Raw genomic sequence first — 17,927 nt, forward strand, 5'->3', positions numbered from 1 at the left:
TAATGTCCTCAGGAGCAAAATGCAATAAAGAATTAGATATGTTAACGGACATACCAGTAGTGATCGCAGCATCGTGAAGCTTGGCCACCCTCATAGCGCACCGCTGCTGCATATCGTCCACCTCCGGAAGGTCTAGAACGCGAGCACTCATCCGTCTCCCCGTCGAGACCGGGTCTGGGATACCGCCGAAGGTAACAACCTCCTCTCGAGAATGAGGAAGCTGCGGGCTCCCAATGCCCTCGGACAAGTGCCCGGCGGGTAGGACAAGGGGCGGGACAACCGGGGCCACCTGCCCAGTCCCTCCTCCTGCCCCGCCCACCGGCTCAGAGCGTATCGTCGAAGGCGCCGAGAGTGCGGTCCTCCTGACCGCAGACGAGGAAGGGATATCTAGGGCCGCCTGCCCCAGCCCCTCCTCCCCCGGCGTCACGGGATCTGCGGGTGCCTCAGCCAGGACGTGAGGAGGAGGAGCCGAAGCCACCTGCCTCGGGCTCCCACTCCTAGCGCTGGCGGGCCCCGACGTAGCCGGCGTCACCGGCGTCGGTATAGGTAGAGAAGAGAGCAAGGCCACCTGCCCTGACCCCGGTCCCCCAAGGCTCACCTCGGTCGAAGATGACAATGCCGGAGTCACATCCATCGGTGAGGCAAGGGAAATAAGAGCGACCTCCGGCTGTACAGCCCGAACTGTAGTCCTCTCAAAGTCCAAGGAGGGAAGCGTGTGCTCAAACACATCATCAGAGTCTACCCTATCGCTCCACATCTTGGGAGGCGCAGAGGCAGGTGCAAAGGACCCAAAACGCAGTGTCGTCGTAGGCACCGAAGGTGACGGCGTCGGCTCAACTCCGGTCCCCTCCCCAGGCAACTGAGCATCTGGGCGAGACCCGGTCGACCCCTCTCGAGCAGACTCGTCTGGCGTCCCCCTGGCTCCTGCACCACCATCACTCTCGTGCATATCAACATCATCCCCAGCAACCTCATCAGCAAACATCTCAACGTCCTCAAACTCTATATCGAGCGGGAATACCTCTCCCCTATATGTCCAGTGGACCACATCAGGCACAAAATCAACATTGAGGACACTCACCAACATCCGAGCCACTCCATGAGCCCGAGTGAAATCCATATCCACTCTCTCCGTCTTTCCAACCATGATACCCATACTGGCTACAACTCGAACGTCCTGCAGAGGCTTAGATGGGGCTCCAGAAAAGCGCAACCAGATCTGCATAAGCGGCTTTCCTTTAGGCTCCACCTTCGTCCACTCGTGAAACTCCAAAATACACTTAGTACCAGGAACTCTACACAAGCCGAAACTCAGTAGTCTCTGTAGATCCTCCACAGAGGGGAAATCCACCTTAAAGACATTAGCTTCGAGGCGGACCAGCTCCCACTGAAAATCCCCCGGTGCCAACTCCTGAAGCCTCCGGATAATCTGAGCCTCAGTCATGTCGCCCTGAGTCGCTTTTACAATCCCGGTGGTCAGGCACTGTGTGTCCTCGGGGATCTCCCTCGCAGCCGGGGACTCGAAGAACAATAACTCTGCACAGTATAGCCCATACATAGTCAGAGCTGGAGCCTGGTCACGCACTAACGGGCACTCTCTCGAATCATGTGCGAGCTTGCCACACGAGTCACACAGCTCTGCAATGCACTCTGCAATAAAGTGGCCCTTCTCACCACACCGGTAACACAGCATCCTTTCCTTCTTGCGCGCCCACTTGGCCGCCCTCTCGGAATCAGACCTGTCTGACACTTCACTCACAGCCCTAGGCACCGAAGCATCAACATTTGCCAGGTCCGTTACCACCTCCATCGCCTGAGGAGGAAGATTCGTAGACTGAACAGTATTTGTCTCAACCGCAGTAGCCACCTGGTCAACAGCAGCCGGAGGCGGAGGCTGTCGACGAAACCTCCCACGGCCACCACCTCGACCACCCCGATGTCCACGGTATCCACCTCTCTGGCGGTGATCCGGACCGGATGCCCCCTCAACAAAGCCACCAGGAGGTCCAAGGAATGGTCTCTCTGCAGACCCGTCACTCTGCCATGTATAGCCTCGGCCTCCACCGGTAGACGAGGAACCGCGGTGCTGTCCGTCTCCATATGCATCCACACCATCATCACCCCACTGACCACGGGGCGACTCAAAGGACTCTCGAACTGTCGAATCTTTCGTAGGCTGCGGAGGCCCCGACCGATACTGAGCCGGCCTCGCGGCATAGTGCGGCGGCGGAGCAGCCCGAGGCGGAGCACCACCCGGGACCGGCACCACCGGTCGAGGGCCGGATCCGCCGCCACGACCCATGGTAGAAGCCACCGGCGGCGGTGGCCCCGGAGGCCGCGGCCCTGTGGGGCCCCCTCTGCCCGCGTGAGACCCCGGCGGCCTGGCAGGCGTTGGTCCCGCGGGTCGGGGACCGGCCGGTCCTCCACTTCCAGTAGGTACCACCGGCGGCCCGGCCGTCGCAGGCACGGGCGGCCGCATCCCGTGGTTGGCGCCAGTCCGTCCCGAAGGGGTGGGAGCGCCACGCCCGGCGCCGGGAACAACAATCCCAGCACCGACTGCGCCACGCCCTGCACCAGGGGCCCCTCGACCGGCACTCCCAGGTGGCGGCTGCGGCCCGACTGCCCCAGCCCTGCCCGCAACCGCATGGGGCTTCGCTGCCGGCGGCCCACCCGAGCCTCGACTAGCCATCGCGCGCAGCGGGGGAATCCGGCGAGCGCGGCCAGAACCACACGGCAGTAGGAAAGGCATCCCGCGCCGACGAACCCTAGGCGCAGACGCAGAACCGCACGCGTAGGAAGAGTCGATCACGTCCGTGCATGCAGCACTAGCATCAATGCATGTGGCTCCCGGTATGGTCTGGGCCTCATACCCAGCCATCTCCGGCCCACCTAGCAAGGCGTCAGCGTTTGGTGAACCAGGCCCAAACCGGCCCAGTAATTCGTTCAAGCGCTCGCTGCGAGCCTCCCGGATCCCGCTCGGCGTCCGCGACTTCCCCATAGCCGCCGCCGCCGGCAGTGATCCAGCTCTCAACCGGCGATATGCCCTACTCTTCTCGACCACTGTCCACGAATTCGGATGAATTAAATCGAAAAGCGTGAGGTTTGGAAGGCGTACCTTAGGGATGGGGCCCTTCCATGGCCGGACCGCCATCGCCGCCGTTCTCCGGTGAACTACACGGCGCACCATCTCGTTCCTCTCGTCCGGATGTAGCTCGATCCGTGCCGGATCCTCCACCGGTAGAACCGAGTCTACGGTTGTGGCTACATCATCCTCGGAGTAACCTGCGTGAAATAGATCGAAAATCAAATCCGATGGAGTAGGCGACGCCGGTGAACCTCCTAGATCCTCGCCGTCCCCGTCGGCATCCTCGTCGTCTGAGTCCAATAGAGCCCAGAAGCGGCCGCCTACGCCTGCCCGTTCCGCCGCCGCGGGGCGGCGCGTCTCGGTGGTCGCCCCCACCGTCATGCCGCCGAGTAAAAGAGCTAATGCCTGACTAATTTTGCCATGCATGCCATGCATGGGAGAAATCGAGTGGGTCTCTTTCTTTCTCTCACTAGATGCAAATAGTTCTTACATTTACATACATGCATAATAACAAACTAGCCAATATACATAAATGCAAAGTATTAACTTGCAAGGTATACTAGTTTGATGAACTTGCTAGTTGCTAGCACCAGCATCATCTTGCATTGTCTACATCCAGTACTAGTTTGGCTGTATCCATGCTCTGGTATTTGATCTTGTCTGGAGTGGCAGGTGTCGTCGATCCTCCATAAGAGTAATGTACTCTGGTAGGATTCGATTTTGTGACTAGCTGCGTCTGGATTCTCCTCAGCATCTGTAGGCACTCTGCAACCTCCTTCATGGTTGGCCTCTTGTCTCCTCTTGGGCTCAGGCAATGCATGGCAAGCTCAGCTAGTTTCCAGAGCACTACCATTACTCCATCCCCTATTATTTCATAGTCCAACAAATTGCTGAGCTTGTTCTGGTGGAACATTGATGCAAAAGTATGAGATAAGGGTTTTTTCCCATTGAAATCATCATTATGTATAGCCTTCTTTCTTGTCATTAGCTCCACAAGAACAGCCCCAAAACTGTAGACATCACTTTTCTCAGTGAGGTGGTGACTGACAAAAGTTTCAGGGTCAAGGTACCGAAGAGTTCCTTGGATAAACATGATGAGATCATCTTTATCTAGAGACTTTAGCGCTGATGCTCCAAAATCTGCAATTTTTGCACTATATTCATCACCCAACAGTATATTGAGTGACTTGACATCTCCATGCAGAATCGTGCGAGAAGTTGATGAATGGATGTAAGCAAGAGCCTCTGCTGACTGCGTAGCAATCTTGAGTCGAAGATCCAAGGGGATTGTTGATCTGCGTTCATTGCCATGAAGGAACTCAAAGAGGGTACTGTTGGATATGAACTCATACACCAACATTGGCACATCTACCTCCAAGCAACAACCAAGTAATTTAACAATGTTCCGATGGTTAATTTGTGACAATATGATTGTCTCATTTACAAATTCTTCTCTGCAGTCATCATCAATAACTTTGGACTTCTTTATGGCAAGTTCTTTGTCATTATCTGAAGTTCCTCTATAGACAGTTCCATGGCCACCACATCCAAGAACTCGATAATCACTGTAGTTATCTGTGTCTTTCTTTATCTATTTCTCTGTATGTATAAGAACAGTATCACCTTTATCTCATTTCATCATATAATTTCAGACCTCCATTCTATTTGAAATACTCATCTTTCTCCTTCATGTGCTTCTTTCTTTGTAACTTCATAACCAACAAACATGTTAGAGCCATCACTACAAATGCAGAAACACCGAGACGTGCAAAGTGATTGTCCAAGATTCTTCAACTTGTCAAATATTTAGAATCTTAGATAAACCAAAAGTATGCGTTTTTCCAATCTCATGTACCTATTGCCACTTGTTCAGCTTTATGAAGCACAGTTTGATATCCATAATTTGTACCGTCTGGTCTTGCTCCTGTCATGCATTTGCATTTATAGCTTCCTGGTAGGTTTTGGCACACTCCATTCTTGCATGGATATAATCGTTTAAACTTTGGATCATGTTTGTGCAGTTGGCACTCATCGATGTCTGTGGACCGTTAAAACAGATTAACACATTAGGGATAAAAGTGGCAAGGCGTGAACTATTTAGTGTAAGGACTAAGGAAACTTAATAAAATTTGAGCAGGTAGCAAAAATATATAGAATCATGCTTGCAATGAAGAAGTTAGCTATTGTTACGCGACTAGACAACTAATTATATTTGAGCAACTACCTAACCTTGATAGCCTGTGGGAAGATAAGGATTCCCTTCATATCCTTCGGAGAAGTTGCATAGGTACCCGAGGCCATTGCTTGGATTCACACAATAGCTGTTTGAACTGACACATGCATAGTCTTTGGGTGCTTTCTCCCCCTCCTCCGGGCAGGAACCCTTTCTGATGGCCCAGTCATGGACGACGGGACACCCCTTTTTGCCTTCTCATTGACAAACCCAAGGTGCGTGACAAGTCCTGCCGCTTGAAGCTGTACCATCCAACCTCTGCAAGCATTGAGTAGAAGCATGGGTTGAATTTCCACACACTATTCAGGTTCTACAACACCGTTGTGAAGTTGATGAGGTTTGGGCCGGTGATGGTCTCGCAGCATCCCATTCCAGTGCAGGGGGCACCATTGGTCGTGCTGTTAAGGCCACCCGCAGTAGGAGTAGCAGCCAGTCATGTACTGGTCGGTGTCACCGTGCATAGACCCGCCTATGAGCCCTACAGTGTTGCAGCCGATGGCCACAAATCGGTTCCGGGTGGTCGATGGGCTGAACTCGCTTGTTATGTTGCCCGACATGGTGCTGTTCGATGTGAAGCAGCCGTAGCTGACGGGACCATACATGCGCATCTTGCCACGCTCTAGGGGGATGTCGATGACCTCTTTGGTTTTTGGAACGCCGCCACTAATCATAGGTCGTGGTGGCTGGAAGGTGTTGTTGCAGGTGATGATGAAATAGCTACTCAGGCTGGTGGCAGCACAACCAGTGCCGATGCTGAAGGGGCAAGGGATGGACACATCGGCACATCGCCACACTTGTTCTGTTCTTGTACTGCAAGTTCCAGGTGATCACTATGTAGCTAGGCTTAAACCACATGTGTGCCACTATGTTGTGTTGACCAACTAATGAATTATCTTAAGCTCCACACTCGCTGCCGTGTGTATCGTGGCAACTAGCGAGACTTATTATTTGCACTTGATTTTTTCCCCCTTCTTCTTTCTCAAGAGGATTTATGCTCTTAGGTGTGGAACAGCCTTATCATTGCTGAAATTCCAGTGTTGTTTGGTTCACAACCATAGTATGAATAAAGTATTTTTTGATGTTGGATATGCAGGAAAATCAGGAGCAGTCCAGCCCCATCCTGAGTGAACAAGCATTTGCTCAGCAGTCCCTGCAACCGGCAGAAATAAGAGGTAGCACAGAGGTGCGTATTCAGGATCACAAAATCTATTTGGCTGTCACAGAAATTGCGAAGTGATACATTCCCAAGTCAAAAGATGCGGGAAAATCTGTTTTGATTTTTTCCATTGTATGTATGTATTTACACATACTGTGCTGCAAATATATTTTAGACTGCTTTCTTGAACTTGGGAGGATTTTTTTATGTTTACTGTTAGGTGATCCCGTGGAGCCATTTAGCTTAAGAAAACGTTCGAGGCATTCAGGGCTAGATTAGTTAGTGTCCTGAGAAGTGGTGCCTGGCATGGGCCTAAATTGTGGCTGTTTTTATACTGGTGTAAGGCCAGCGGATAGAGTTGTTTTGTTGGTGACCAGGCCTGGTATTGTAAAGCATACTCACCAACAACCCTATGTGCCGCGTAGGTCGCTACTTAGCGACCAAACGCGTACCACCTCCCCCCTGCTGCTACGTATAGTTGGGCCGGGCCATTAGCTCTTTCCCGTTTTGGGAAGGTTCTAGAAACTTCCTAGAACCTTCTCAAACAGGTTTTTTCTTTTTGTGTGTGTTTTTCTTTCGGTTTTTTCATGCTTTTTTTCATTTTCGTTCTTTTCTTTCTTTTTCTTTTTCATTTTCATTTCCATTTTTTCTTTTCTTTTTTTCATGTTTTCCATTTACTTTTTTTTGAAACTGTGAACATTTGAAATCATGAACATTTTTCAAATTCGCTAAAATATTGACCATTTCACAAATTTGCGGACATTTTTTGAATTTGTGAGCATTTGTTTTGAAAACTGTGATCATTTTCTTTTTAATCAGCGAACATTTTTTGAATCGATGAGCATTTTTTTGGAAATTTGGGAACAATTTTTGAAATTCACGAACATTTTTTTATTTTGACAAACATTTTTGAAATACTTGAACATTTTTTGGTTAAATTCCGAATCACTTACCTAGCATGTATCAAAAGTAGATAAACCTCTTAGGGTTAGCTCTTTGTTCTGGTTCTTTTTATCTTTACCTTCTCATGTGTAGTTCATCTACATTCTTGGGCAGGGTATAGCTTGATACTCTAGTCTTGGAGGATATGGTGTGCCGCCCCTCATATTTGGGGTATGTTGTTCGAGTACTAAGGGTGCACGAGCACACAAATGGTCCAGGCCAAATGTGGACCTTACTACTACTCATTGTTGAGGAAATCGTTAACTGGTAGCTGCTCGGTTGGCTAGCGAGTAGGGGATTAATCGGCTAATTGGCAAGTTAATCGGTCATTTAATCAATTAATCGGACGTTTTTTCGGTTTATCGGCTGCTCGGTGACCCTATGAGTAGGGATTAATCGGCAAGTTAACTGGTTAATTGGATGAATTCTTGAACAGGGCTACTACTTCAGGCAGGACAGAGTAATGAAATACGAGAAGCAAGTTTAGAGAAGGCTAGCTAATCGTGTTTACAATGGTGCAAGAAACATGCGAACGGTATACTTGGAACAAAGAGCGTGAGTTGGTCACAATGTTACCTAGAAAGCGAGAAGAGTTGCATAGATAGACAATGAGGTGCGAGGAAATCTCTGAAGTTTCAATGTTGTGGTTCCATGTTATATTGGCAGTTGCATTAGTGATATGGTCTTTGTTGACGAGTGTCAACTGGGTTGTGAATATGACGATGACGTGAATCTTCCGTGTGCAACTGCTTGTCCGTAAGTATATCGTTCTTTGTGCATGGGATATGGCTACAAATTCAGCATTTGCCATGCCCCATCAGAGATGACCCATGATGTAGTTGTGTTAGGCACCTAGATCAGCCGAGCCAGGGTTAACAGTTCAGCAGCACGAGATAGTGCAGCGCTGAGCTTCAGAACTTCAACTCCAGTTTTGCTGGCGCCGGGTTATTTTCTTCCTTAAATTTGGAAGAAAGGGTCATTTTCTGCCTTAAATTTGGAAGAAAGGCCCATTTTCGTGGTATTGCTGGTGCATTATAGTCCATCCAGTCTGGCTCAATGGTGACCATGGAAATTTCTTTGAAGTTTCCTTGATATTTGTTAGCAACGACTTGACCCATGACTGTGACCGGTTGTATGGCCATTGAACAGTTGCTTCAGCGATTTCTCCCTATCCACACTAGTGCAGCTCCAGCGCTAGCAGAAGTTATCCTTTGCTAATTGCTGGCCCTCCTCTTACACGAACACACACACAGAAAGAACATGGCTGCCTCTGCTGCACTTGTTTTTGCAGGGAAATCTGTGGCGACTTCGGCCATATCCTTCTTGGTCAACAAGGCTTTCAGCTACATCGATGAGTATTGCAAGTCCGAAAACATGGATGAGTTGAAGAATCGGCTCCTGCGGGCCATGCCACATATCCAGGCGGTGTTCGATGTCGTCAACCCGGAACTTGTCAGGGAGCAGAGCAGCGGCCTCGACGCGTGGCTCTGGCAGCTCAGGGACGCGGTCGAGGCGGCGGAGGACGCCATCGACGAGCTTGAATACTACGAGCTCGAGGAGAAGGCCAAGGACCAAAAGGTTAGTGAATGGGGTTCTCCTCTTGTTAAGATGAAGCACAAGTTTGTCAGGTCTCTTGGCCCTGCTGTCAACAAGACTATCAAGAAAATTAGTCACCGTGACACACTGAAGAGATTGATGAAATCTGTGGATGATTTAGACAAGGCTGCCGTAGGTGTTAGTGATTTCCTCAAGCTCACAGACCATCTCAGTGGAGGTTCTTCTACCAGCAGCCAGCAGAAAGTGCAGAAGCTCATGGACAATGATCGCCAGACTAGTTCAATATTAAGTGCAACCATTTTTGTTGGACGAGAAAAGGAGAAAGAACAGATTATTGGATGGCTAACCAACACGTCAGATGAATTGGGAGAAACTAGGGTCAGAAGGACCAATAGTATTCCAATTATTTCAGTTATTGGTCATGGTGGCATGGGGAAGACTACCTTGGCTCAGAGCATATGCAAGCAAGATGAGGTAGTACAGCATTTTAAGGTCATCTGGACCACCATATCTACTAGCTTTGATGCGACATCGGTGACAAGTAAAATACTGGAAGACGCTACGGGCGTGAAACCGGGCAGCGATCATTTGGAACCACTACAACGGAACCTCAAAGAGAAACTCGCATCCATTAATTTTTTGTTAGTTCTAGATGACGTTTGGGAAGATAAGAAGAGAGATGAATGGGAGAAGTTATTTGCTCCTCTGAAGGAACTGAACACTACTGGGAGCAAAATTCTGTTGACAACCCGAATGCAATCTGTAGCAGACATGGCTGCAAAGGTGATGGGAGTCGAAAGGGATAAGTTCTTGACATTACAAGGACTGGAAGATGATAAAAATCTCAAGCTCTTCAATCATCATGCCTTTTCCGGTTTGAATCCAAGAGATTCATATTTGAAGTTAATTGGAGAACAAATTGCAAAGAAACTGAGAGGATGTCCCTTGGTAACGAAGGTTGTCGCTGAGCATCTGCAAAGCAATATGACACCTGAATACTGGAGAAGATTCTTGCATCAAGGATTGGAACATTTTAAAGGAACCGAAAAAGATATTATGAAGGTTCTCAGATTGAGCTATTACCACTTACCAACAGAGCTACAGATTTGCTTTCGGTACTGTTGCCTATTTCCGCAGGACTATATATTTGAGAAGGAAGTGTTGGTGCAAATGTGGATTGGTTCAGGATTGATTGCAAGTGGCATTCAATCTTTGGAGGATACTGCAGAACACTTCTTGGCTCAGCTAACTAGAAAGTCGTTCTTTGATAAGAAACCTATATGGGCACAAAGAGAATTTTATGTAATGCATGACCTGATGCATGAATTAGCAAGCAATGTGTCCACCGGTGAATGTGCAAGAATAGTTGACCCTGTTCAACTTCAAGATGAGAAGTATACAGTCCGACACCTATGCATTGTCAATATTCACAGTTTCTCTGCTGATGAGGTCAAGAAAATCTCCCATTTTAAGAATCTGCGCACTATTATCATTGATTCTATCCCGCCACTTGAAAATGATACTCTTTGCGCACTTCAAATGATAGTTGAGACCTCAAAATCACTGCGACTATTCCGTGCACAATTATGGAGCACATCCTGTTTCGCTGTCAATTTTGGTAACTTAAAACATCTTCGCTATATCTGCGTGAGTTCGATACCACAAGACAAGATATGTGGGGTCGCAAGACTTTATCACTTGATGGTCCTTCACTATGGTTCTTCTGGGACCAAAATAGATGAAGCAAGACATTTAGGGAACCTTGAACGTTTGCGGTATGTATCCTATGGTGTGCATGGATTTGGTAATTTCCCCATAAGCAGGCTCACTTCTCTTCAGGAATTACATAATTACCGGGTAGAAGAAAGAACATGCAACCAAATAAGTGCAATTGGGAGCTTAAGAGATCTTCGTAGATTGGGTCTGCAGGGTCTTGAGAATGTGAAGAATTGGGAAGAAGCTAAGAATGCCAAGTTGAAGGAAAAACAATATCTCAACTCATTATTTATGGAGTGGTCGACACCTGATCAAATCATGACAGATAACTTAGTTCTTGACCACCTTGAGCCACATGTTAATATCAGAGAATTGCAAATTGAGGGTTATCCAGGTCTCAAAATTCCATCTTGGATCGAGAACTGCTCTGTCAGAAACTTGATATCACTCAAGTTGATAAGCTGCATAAATTGGGACTACATTCCCTCTCTCGGCCAGTTAGTATTGCTGGAGCTTTTAGTGTTGAACAATCTTCCTAAGCTACGGCAGATTGGTCGATCATTTGATATGTCCAAGAGTAGTTCCATGGAGTTGTTGTTACCTCAAAGCCTTAATACTTTGGAAGTAAGCAAATGCCAGAAACTGAGGGAATTACCACTTCTGCCTCCAAGCCTAATATCATTGAATATACAAGATGTTTGGCTGACCAAGTTTCCTATTATTGGCAAGGTATCGAGTCAAAATCATCTAAGTTGATTAACGTAAGGGTCACCAACTGTCCTCATTTAACTTCGTTGGAAGGGAGCCTTTTGGAGCAAAAACTGTACATGGGAACTCTCCGTGTCCTAAGACTTGTTGATTGTAAACATCTGGAGTCCGCATCCATACCATTTGAAGAAATGAAACAACTTAAGGAACTTGCAGTAATGCAATGTCCAAAGTTGAGGACGATGAGAGATGCCAAAGATAAGCTTGTGCCATCGTCAGTAAGAGAACTAGCTATTGGCGGGTGTGGTGACCTGGAACTTCCACTACTTGGGTCACTGCAGCTGCTCACCAACCTATCTACGCTCCAGCTGCTGAACTGCTCGAGCCTGTTATCTCTCCCGTCCGCGGATGTGTTCAAGAATTTCAGGTCGCTGCAGAACATACGTGTAACTCAATGCGAGAATCTCTCGTCCCTGGGAGGGCTCGGATCACTGTCATCCCTTCAGCACTTAGCTATCTCCAAGTGCAGTAAACTCACGGAGGCTGGGTCTTCCTTGCTATCTGGTTCTGGTGATGCAGAAGAGCATCTGGTGGAGACCGGCAACTCACTGCGGATAAGTTCTCTTAGCTTTGATCTGCCGTCCTTGCTGCTTCATGAGTCGCTCAAGAGTCTGTGCCACACTGAATATTTATGCATTGATGGCTGTTCAGAGACGAAGAGCTTACCTGAACGATGGCTGCTACAGAACCGCTCATCCCTCTGATACGTGAAGATAGAGAAAGCAGAATCCTTGGAATCGCTCCCACCGAGCATGCAAGACCTTTGCTCTCTCAAGACATTATACCTTGATGATGCTCTGCTACTCCGATCACTTCCACATCTTCCCTCCTCCTTGAAGAATCTGAGCATTACAGAATGCCATCCAGACCTGGAGAAGAAGATCACCAAACATGGAAGCCCTGAATTGAACAAGATTGCCCACATCCCTAATGTGACAATAGGTACCTGCGCCCTTCCACTCCGTCCTCACTTGCTTAATTTACCGCTCAGGCCTCTGTACTTCTGAAACCTACTGATCCTAATCTGACTGTGAACCAATGACAGGAGGTTGGCATTTCCTTATGGGCAAGAAATTCAGCAGAGAGGCTTACCGTAAACTGAGGTAATTAACAATCTCCTAAGAAAGACAACCAATGTTATCCTCTTCTTCCTCTGAATAAGGGTTGGTGCGCAAAGTGCTATGGCAGACACTCATATATAATGGCACAACAGCCCCGCATGGCCGCTTTGCACAAAATATGATCAACGAACTGACCATACAAAACATATCCATATATAACGGCCAACACATAGCAAAACCTGGTGTAAGCTATGTAGTTTAGTGGCTCACAGACACACTAGATAAGACCCCTATCAAAGAATTGAGAGTTATAAAAGGAGAATAAGGTCGTCTCTTTTGCTTCTCCTTTGAGCAGCATTTTGTTGCCATGGCAACTGTACTGTTGAAGTGAAACTATCCTTATTCATATCTTGGGATATGTTACCATTTTAGTATTTGACACTCCAAATGCATGCTATCATTTATTTCCCATTGCCGCAAACAAATATCTTTGTTCTTGAAAACTGAAACTTCTCTTTTTGGTTATCAGTGATAGTGACCGCAACAGATTTATGTCCGGGTCGTCGCTGCACTAGTGGAAGAAACGGTTCTGACTCAAGAATGCTTCCTATCCTAAGCCTGTTGTTGTTCAACAGAATGCTCACAAGAAGCTTCAGTATCTTCTAATAAAAGGTCTTCCAAACTCTCAATTTACTTCAAGCCAACTCCTTGTTTGTCAGATATTTCATCTTACGCTGCTGACAAGATGCCAAATTCTGCCGGATGATACTCTCTGAATTCAAGAATCTGAGCGAAAGAAGAATTCATGTTCAGCTCAATTCAGCTATATATATATATATATATATATAAATTGCAGCCTCGCTACCTTTCAACCCGTGGGTTGATTAGAAGAATCTCCATTTTGTTGTAATTGTGTGGAACATATGTTCAGGTCAGGTTACAACTAAGGATTTGGAGTTGTAATAGGAACAGGGTAGAGTTTGTGCTGGACTCTCGTTGCTTATTTCTGCAAATGTCTTCAGTTTAGTACGTGAGAGATTGTTGGGGGAATCAATTACCTGGATGAATGACCCCGCTAACACATTTCAGTCAGTACGTGCAAACTTGCGTGCTGCAACAACCCTTGGAATTAATCTGGGTTGGTTGATTGATGAGCGAGTACTGTACTACTGTACAAGGTAGCTTACTGAGACAGTTATGCTGTTGGCCATGTGAAGTTGGTGTGCATGGCTGATGCATGGATCTCTGGAGCGCATGCAAAGTGATGATGCTTCTTGAGCCACTAAAGAGTCTCTGCCACATCGGATATTTGTTGTGACTGTGCCAGAGATGGCTGCTACAGAACCGTTCATCCCTCGCATTCCTGACTATTTCCAACGCAAAGTTCTTGAAGTTGTACCTATTTGACGCTGAGCAACTCCAGTCACTTCCATATCTGCCCTCCTTGAAGGCCCTCAGTCTTACAGGATGCCATCCGGACCTGAAGAAGAAGATTACGAAACATGGAAGCCCTGAATGGAACAAGATTGCTCACATCCCTTTTGCAAAAATAGTTACCTTCACCCTGCCACTCTCACCCTCTTAATTTACTGCTCTGTACCGATGGAACATACTGATATCTCCTGAGTGCGAACCAATGACAGGAGATTCGCTTTTCATCAGTGGCAAGAAGAAACACAAAAGGCCTTCACCAAACTAAGGTAATTTACAATCTCAAGAGAAAAATATGTTGTCCTCTTTTTGCTATGAATAAGGGTTGGTGCGTAGAAGTACTGTGGGCATATCAAGTTAACTTGAATAATAGTTGCTCTGAATATGGTGCTTCTTGGTATCATATCTATGCCTTGCCTTAATTAATACGAGGCTGATGTGAAGTCCGTTTTGCTTGAATGCGCGAACAATGTACACTCCAGTCAAAGCCTGTTAATTCTTCTTGTTTCATTTCCTTTTTTTCAATCATGATATTCTGTTTTCGATTAGTGAAACTACACGTCCAAAAAGAAGCCCTCTGTACAGCACGAAAGGTCAACGAACAAACCATACAAAACATATCCATATCTAGTGGCCAACACATGGCAACACCTGGTGTAAATTAGGGAATTGCAGTGGCTCAGAGACTCACTAGATAAGTACCGGAAGACTGAGAATTAGAAAAAGAGAATAGGCATCCGTTTTGCTTGTCCTTTGAGCTGCATTTTATTGACACAGCAACCGCACTACTGAAGTGGAACGCGTCCTTATTTCTATCTTTGGATATGTTTCCATTTGTAGCATGTAATACTCCAACTGCATGTTATTGAAATTATTTCCGCTTGCCACAAAGAAACTGAAAATGTAACTTTTGTTTTTGGTTACTAGTGATAGTGACCTCAACAGACTTATGTCCAAGTACTCGCTGCACTAGTGGAAGAAACGGTTCTGTCTCAAGAATGCTTCGTATCCCAAGCCTGTTGTTGTTCATCAGATCTTACATCTCGTGCTGCTGACAAGATGCCAATGTTCTGCCGGATGATACTTTCTGAATTCAAGAATCTGAGGGAAAGAATAATTCATGTTCAAGTTCAGTTACATATATATAAAATTGCAGCCTAGCTACCTTTCAACCCGTGAGTTGATTAGAAGAATCTCTATTCTGTTGTAATTGTGTCGAACATACATTCGGGTCAGATTACAACTTAGGATTTGGAGTTGTAAGAGAAACAGGGTAGAGTTTGTGTTGGACTCTCTGCTTATTTCTGCAAATGTCTTCAGTTCAGTACAGATACCGCCTCGTGAGAGATTGTTGGGGGCACCAATCGCCTGAATGAATGATCCCGATAATACATTTGCTGTCAAGTACGTGCAAACTTGCCTTCTGCAACAACTCTTCTAATTAAGATGGGTTGGCTGATTGATGAGCAATTACCAGGTACCCTGCTGAGACGGACACGCGGTTGGCGATGTGCAATTGGTGTGCACGGCTGATACATTTGTCAAAGTGATCAAAGGCGGTCATTCATTTTAGTTATTTTATTTTTAATTTTCTTTTTCGAAAAAAGTTATTTTAATTTTTGAAGGATAGGGGCGGGTATTTGGTGCCTGTGGTTGGATGACCTTTACCCCTATTCCTGTCGCAGACACGTCCATATGTGTACACAGACATTTGATAATGTCTGTTTTGGTGATCCTCGGTGGAGTTGGCCTTGCACCTCACATGGTGGTGCTCACCCACAAGCTCCATGTATAGCTTAGAGCAATTCTAAGCAGAGTCGCCATATATTGGCGCGCTCCATATCCATATGGAGGTTGTGGAGGTTGTGCGCAAGCACATAGTTGTAATTTTTTTTTCTTGTCCCACTTTTCCATCCAAGGTATGATGTGTCTCCTCTCCTCATCATGCTATGTCCAGATCCCTGTTTTTGTACTTTTTGAATTGTGCTCCCTCCATCTCAAAATAAGTGTCTCAACTTTAGTACAATTATGCACTAAAGTTAGTACAAATTTGAGACATTTATTTTGAAACGGAGGAACTAGTAGTTAGCTAGCCAACAAAACCTAGTTGTAATCAGAGGTTTAATGTTATCCACAACACGTTCAAGAGATCAATGGAGACCATTTTCAGGTATTTCAGGCAAGTCTTGTATGTTGTTGGGGAGCTCAGAGGAGAGATGATCAAGTAACCAACTGGGCAAACTCCTAGCAAGATTCGCACTAACCCAAGATGGTATCCGCATTTCAAGGTGAGCTACTCGTAGTTCACGCCTTCACATGCTTATAATATTGTTTTGGTAGAGCCATAACACCATCTTGCCAGGCCATTTTCAGGATTGCATTGTCGTAATAGATGAGACTCATGTGACTACTAGAGTGTCGAGGTCATAGTCAGCATCATACAGGAGTAGAAATCACTACACAAGCCATAATGTTCTTGTTGTGGTTGACTTAGATATGAAGTTCACATATGTGTTAGCTGGTTGGGAAGGATCAACCCATGATGTTGACATTCTATCTGGCAGCATAACTCGACCTGATGGCATCAATGTCCCCGATGGTAAGTTCTACGTGGGAGATACTGGCTATGCATGTCGGCCTTGTGTTCTTCTACCCATCCGGAAAATGTACCATCTGAACGAGTTCTTTGGTAGGAACTATCGTAGGACTGCATATGAATTGTCTAACCTTAGACACTCTAGCTTTAGAGTTATGCTTGAGAGGACATTTGGAGCTCTAAAGAGTAGATTTAAGATCATGGATTAGAAGCCATTCCACATTTTCCCACCCAGGATAAACTTGTTCTTGCATGTTGCATCCTTCATAACTTGATACTACAACGGGGTTGCGATAATTTTGTGCCAGAGGAGGAAGATGTGACCGTTGATGACGTTGATAGCTTTGATCATGGTGTGGATGCATTTGACAATGAGGCCTGGAAGAACAAATGGTTGGAGTGGGCTGAGGCTATGTGGGAAAACAGAGTCAGCGGCGGTAGAAGAAGAAAAAGAAGCAGAAGAAGATGATGACGAGGATGGACGTAACCCTAGTTCGACATCGATGAACTTTTCCCTATTGAGCCATAAGAATTTCAATTTGTACTGCTATTTGTTAGTAACTAGGATGAACTGCCATTTTTCCTAGCTAGGACTGAAACGATGTCTATTTTGTGTGTTGCAAGGTCATCACTAATGAGAAGAGCTGAAGACACCTTATGCCGTGCACAACCAAAGACCGTGTAGTGCATGAACCCAATGGAACACATATAAACCAAACGACATGTCAAAATTGGTTCCCTGATGCAGGCAGCCTACATGCAGGCAACCAAACAATATGCAGATGATGGTTTTTGTCGTGTATTAACTCGGCCAAGCCCAACTGAGTCACACATGCAAAGTGCCCAAAAACGTTGCAGGTAACTAAATGCGTCCGTAGGGAAGCTGGATCTATGGAGTTTTGTGAAGATGGAGGCAATCCGAACATGCCCTAAGTTGGAACCTGAAGTGGGTCCCTCGACCATGCAGACTAACCAAGTGGTATGAGAGGCCTATAACACCGCATCCTCATCACGGTCGACAATGGTACGACCAGCAGGATGGGGTTTTGTTAAGTGGGAAAGAGGGAGACGGGGCATGGGGGAGAGTGGAAGGATGAGAAGAGAGAGTGAGAAAACGGAGGACTTGTTCCGCGCGAGCGCGGGCCGACGCGGCGGTGGACATGTGTACACCTAGACACCTGTGATGCCCCTCCCTGACCATGCACTAATTGTTGGGAAACATTGCATGGAAGACAAAAAAAAATTCTACGCGCACGCAAGATCTATCCATGGAGATGCATAGCTACTAGAGGAGAGAGTGTGTCTACGTACCCTTATAGACCATTAAGCAGAAGCGTTTATCACGCGGTTGATGTAGTCGTACTCTTCGCGATCCGATCACG

The 17,927-nt window shown here is 46.6% G+C and overlaps 1 long non-coding RNA gene and 2 pseudogenes across 3 annotated transcripts; 2 read left to right on the top strand and 1 right to left on the bottom strand.

Moving 5' to 3' along the window:
- Nucleotides 1-3,680: 3,680 nt before the first annotated feature.
- LOC125506712 (wall-associated receptor kinase 2-like) lies at nt 3,681-6,145 on the bottom strand (annotated as a pseudogene).
- Nucleotides 6,146-8,528: 2,383 nt separating this feature from the next.
- Nucleotides 8,529-12,564, top strand: LOC125507745 (putative disease resistance protein RGA1; annotated as a pseudogene). Its single transcript, XR_015603896.1, has 2 exons — nt 8,529-12,399; nt 12,503-12,564. The product of XR_015603896.1 is annotated as a putative disease resistance protein RGA1 (transcript).
- A 2,315-nt stretch (nt 12,565-14,879) lies between these two features.
- On the top strand, nt 14,880-17,540 carry LOC147967882 (uncharacterized). 2 transcript variants are annotated; one of them, XR_015603898.1, is made up of 4 exons: nt 14,880-15,353; nt 15,427-15,868; nt 16,120-16,237; nt 16,854-17,540. It is a non-coding gene; the product is annotated as an uncharacterized LOC147967882 (long non-coding RNA). The 2 variants fall into 2 exon arrangements; XR_015603897.1 differs by having other exon boundaries at nt 15,427-16,237.
- Nucleotides 17,541-17,927: the final 387 nt, after the last annotated feature.

Source organism: Triticum urartu, chromosome 5A (assembly GCF_056163025.1).
Source record: "Triticum urartu cultivar PI428250 chromosome 5A, HENAU_Tu73, whole genome shotgun sequence".
NCBI classification, from domain to species: Eukaryota; Viridiplantae; Streptophyta; class Magnoliopsida; order Poales; family Poaceae; genus Triticum; species Triticum urartu.